This window comes from Callorhinus ursinus, unplaced genomic scaffold (genome assembly GCF_003265705.2).
Source record: "Callorhinus ursinus isolate GAN/ISIS: 27379988/994484 unplaced genomic scaffold, GSC_fseal_2.0 scaffold4, whole genome shotgun sequence".
Classification (NCBI taxonomy): Eukaryota; Metazoa; Chordata; class Mammalia; order Carnivora; family Otariidae; genus Callorhinus; species Callorhinus ursinus.
Window position 1 is genome coordinate 45,501,036 of NW_027397066.1, and position 4,307 is coordinate 45,505,342.

The following is a 4,307-nucleotide window of genomic DNA, read 5'->3' on the forward strand; positions in this document are numbered from 1 at the left end:
CCACTGAAAGGCCTCTAATATCACATTTGAGGTTAGAGCTTCAACATATGAATCTGGGGGGACCCAAACATTTAGTCCATAACACTGCTTCTTCAGCTTCATCTCCTCCAACTTCATGCCTTATAATTTACACTTAGATTGGAACTATGTGTTTGTCTTAGCATACCTCATGCTGTTCCACATTTCTACACATTTGTTCACTTTTTTTCCTTTTGCCTTGAATCTTCCCCTTACTTTCCTTCACATGGATATTCTTACCCTTTTTTTAGAACCTAACTCAGGCATTATAATTTCTAGGAAGCCTATACCTAATCTCCAAACTGGGTCAGTTTTCCCCTTTCTCTGTACTCTCTTAATACCCTCAGTCTTCCTTAGTACCCTAAGTATTCGTCTTGCTCAGCAAATACCCTATTAAATTGCCACTGTGTGTTTGCATTGTTCTCCCCTAAATTTTAAGTGCCTCAAGTACAGAGATATTACTTATATTTTTATGCCCAGTTTCAAGCACAGTGTCTGTTCATGGCAGGCACTCAAAAAATATTTGCTCCTAAACTAACTAAATATATCTTTTATTTCCCCCCATACCAGTCAGAAGTGTTTTATTTAAAAAAAAAAACAACAACTGTGAAACAAACACACAAAAAACCTTTTAATCAGAAAGTCTGATTAAATTCAATATTAACTCAAGTTCTCAAAAGCCCATGGGGAAAGTCAACAGGTACATCAGAGTAAAGCAGATGGCTACTGACAAGTCTTTGGTGGAAAAGTAAGTTACATACTTATACAAGCTGCCCTAATGATTATCCAGCCCAAGTTTTGTTTATCAAAAATAGGTTTCAGGATATACCAAGGAGACTATACAGTCACCCCTGTCAGTACAAAGATGTAATGATTAAGTTTAAGGGTGTAGGAAAAGCCAGATATGATAATACACACAAATAATCTATAAAATAAGCCTTTCAGTCCTAGAAGAAAATTTGGGAAACCTCGTGAATGTAACTGAAATGAGGCTAACAGTATGTGGAACAACCCTGAACATTTTCCCAATGACTAAGCCATGGCATAACAGCTCAGGACACCATTAACATGTAGTTTTTACATACAATATGTAAAAATTAGAGTAATTTTTTTCTACTCAATTTCCATCTCTTCCTTTTTACCTTTTCCCTAATTTTCTCTAGCTACATTTTTCCTTTGGTTTGACCAGTTGAACTCGAAAGGTTTGGAACCTAAATTGAGTATCAACTTTTATTGGAATAGCACTTGGGAAATGTGATCCTAGAAAAGGCAGATTTTAACTGAAGTGGCTTGACAAAGGTAAGTATCCATTTTCAACAAGACAGTGTCCTCCATGTTAATCAGTAGGGTAATGGCTTTTCTCTTGGCTGGATCATACCACCCATCATGATACTGGCATGCTCCGTGGTGAGGTACTGCAGAGCTATGTGCACAAACACCCACCCATTTAAGCTTTCAGTAAATACAAAGCATCATTCTAAACCATTTCAGTAAAATACATAAAAAAACATTGCATTTCTGTTGGCCTCTTTTGCCTCTTGAACTGGCTTGGAGTATTCTTCATCACAGAAGTCACAACAGTTAATTTGTTGCTACTCCACGCTCCTTAGGCTTCAATACTTCCCACTCTTCAAGCCTCAGTGCTTTTTTTGCAGCAATAATTATTCTTCGTGAGCATCGCCACTGCCATGGGACCAACACCCCCGAGGGACTGGAGTGATGTAACCAGCTTTCTTTCTGACTCTTTCAAAACCCACATCTCCAACCAACTTGGGTTTAGCAGTTATGGGATCTTGAACCCTATTTATTCCCAAATGGATGACTGCTGCTCCCTCCTTGATCATATCTGCTGTTATCAGATTTTGCTCTCTGCAGCAGAGACCACAATGCCTGCAAGAACTGTAGGTTTCTTCAGTTGCTCTTTGGGAGTATTATAACAGTGGCATCACCTCCAGGATATTCATGTGCCCCATCTGTGTGTAGTGGCTTTGCAATGGGCATTCCAGCATTTTTTGACCTTCCAGCCACATTTCACATTCCTTCCCTAGGGTTGGAATGCTAATTCTTCTGATTATTTCCTATACACCCCATGAGTAGCTGATAACATGGAATACTGATCTAAACATGTTTGTCCTACATTAATTACATGAAAGCCATCAACATCCTTGTCTGGAGAAACAACATTGCAGATCTTTCTCTCCTCAGTGAGCCCTGGAAGAGGCAGCTGGACAAGGAGGCCATCTGTGTTATCATCATTATTTAGATTATTGATTAAATTCAACAGTTCTTCCTTGGAAATTAAAGCTGGTTTCACAATTGTCTCACTGTTGATTCCCACTTCTGCAGCTGCCTTGATTTTGTTGAGGATGTAGGAGTGACTTGCAGGATTCTCACCAACCAGAACCATGCTCAGGTGTGGCTGCTTGTCACCCAGTGCCACCCATTCTTCCACCTCCTGCTGCACTTCCTGCTTGATCTGCTGGGCGTTTCCTTCCAGAAGTGACAACAGCTTAAGTTCCAGCTACCAAGAAGTGGAAGAGCTGATGGCAGAGGTGGCAGCTCTGTGTGGGCCAGAGTACCCGGGTGGCCAGTGTGGACACCAGGGAAGCAGCAGCCATCGCCCACACTGATGTCCTCATCAGGCTAATGTGTCCTTTTACTCATGTTGTTAATCTGTGTTAACTACCCAAAACATGCTCAACATTTTGCTGGTATCTATGCCTGTAGTTTATTTTAATTTTCCATGTTGAGATGCTTCATGTAAACATTATAGATTTAAAATAATTTTGACATCAGCACTCTTTTTATAGTCTTAGCCTTAAATTTATGGTGTGCACGAGTTTATATGCTGAGACTAATGGGTCCTATTTCAAACATTAAAAATTTTTACTTTAGCTTTATCAGTAGGGCATTGCCCAGTAGATTCTTAAATGTTGACTACTGGCTCAGTGTGAGTAGCTTCAGATGTGGGAGGTTCCAGAGTATTGTGTTAAAGGGCAGTTGCTGAGATCAAGGCTAAATGGTATAGCTTCTGGAGTGTTTATATCATCCATATCCTATAAAGCTAGTTTTGGAGAAGTGAAACATTAGACATTTTGATCAATATTTCTTAGAGTAAATCTCTGAAGAGATGACAGCAAACGAGAACCCATCTTCTGGCAAAAGTGAGAGGGAAGTGAATCATTTTTTTTCGAAGGAAGTAATGTGTGGAAAATGCTTTTCAACTGTAAAGTGGTATACAATTGCTTACTCTTGAAATCACTATGATTGTTATTAAGGCTAGTTTGAAAGTCATTTGCCTGTCTCAGCTCAGCAAAACTACTAGGTCTACCATATTGTCCCATGACTCAGGACAAGCAAATTCCATATGCCATTGGTAATGGACTTTATTACTAGCTATTGTTTCTAGCTAACATATCACCTTTTCTCTTATCCCTCTGCTCCCCTCCCATTGTATAAAAAAACCCCACATCTGGATGTCCATTAAGCCTGGCCAGCTTAAGTCTCCATTTTTTTGGGGTCAGAATAATTTGGGGGATACACAGAGTTGATCATAATCCTTCCCTGGGAAGTACATATGGATGTTGGAGAGAGACATTCTCTTTTCTATGGATTTTTGATATGGGCTTTTGGATGGGTCAACTTCCTTGGATGCATTGAGGAAATCCATGGGTGAATTTGTAATATGATAGAATTAGAATAATACACAGAGAAAATCAAACTTGAGAGATGGGGCAGGTGAGAGAGAGACAGAGCTAATAACATAATTTGCATTACTTGATCCAATTGTGTCTGAATCTAGTAACCTCTGAATTAATCAGTTTCATGGATTAATTCATCCTTTTTGTACTTAAAATATTTTTATTTGGTGTCCCTTCCCTTGCACTGAAAGTCTCTGACAAATATACCAATCTTGTCCTGGATATTTCAGCCACCAATCCCTGTGACCTCATTTTTTTTTTTCTTTACTCCTTATTCCACTTTTTAATTGCATGATGGTTTGGTGGTTAAGTATAAGGACACTGAACTAGATTACCTGAGCTTGAATCTTGGCTCTTTTACTTATTAGATATATAATCTTGGGCAACTTATTTGACTTCTTTAAGCTTATTTCTATGTCAGTAAAATGAAATAATTAATTATATCCACTTTTGTTAAGGATTAACTGAGTTGATGCTTGTGAAGTGTTTAGAAAAGGGCCTGATGCCTGGTACTGGTTCAGTAGGTATTAGCTATTTTAATATTGGATTCTAAAACAGAGAAAAAATAAAAATATTTATGTTTGTCTT

General features: G+C 38.6%; 1 pseudogene; it reads right to left on the reverse strand.

The window, feature by feature from the left end:
* Positions 1-1,599: 1,599 nt before the first annotated feature.
* Positions 1,600-2,636, reverse strand: LOC112836128 (bifunctional methylenetetrahydrofolate dehydrogenase/cyclohydrolase, mitochondrial pseudogene; annotated as a pseudogene).
* Positions 2,637-4,307: the final 1,671 nt, after the last annotated feature.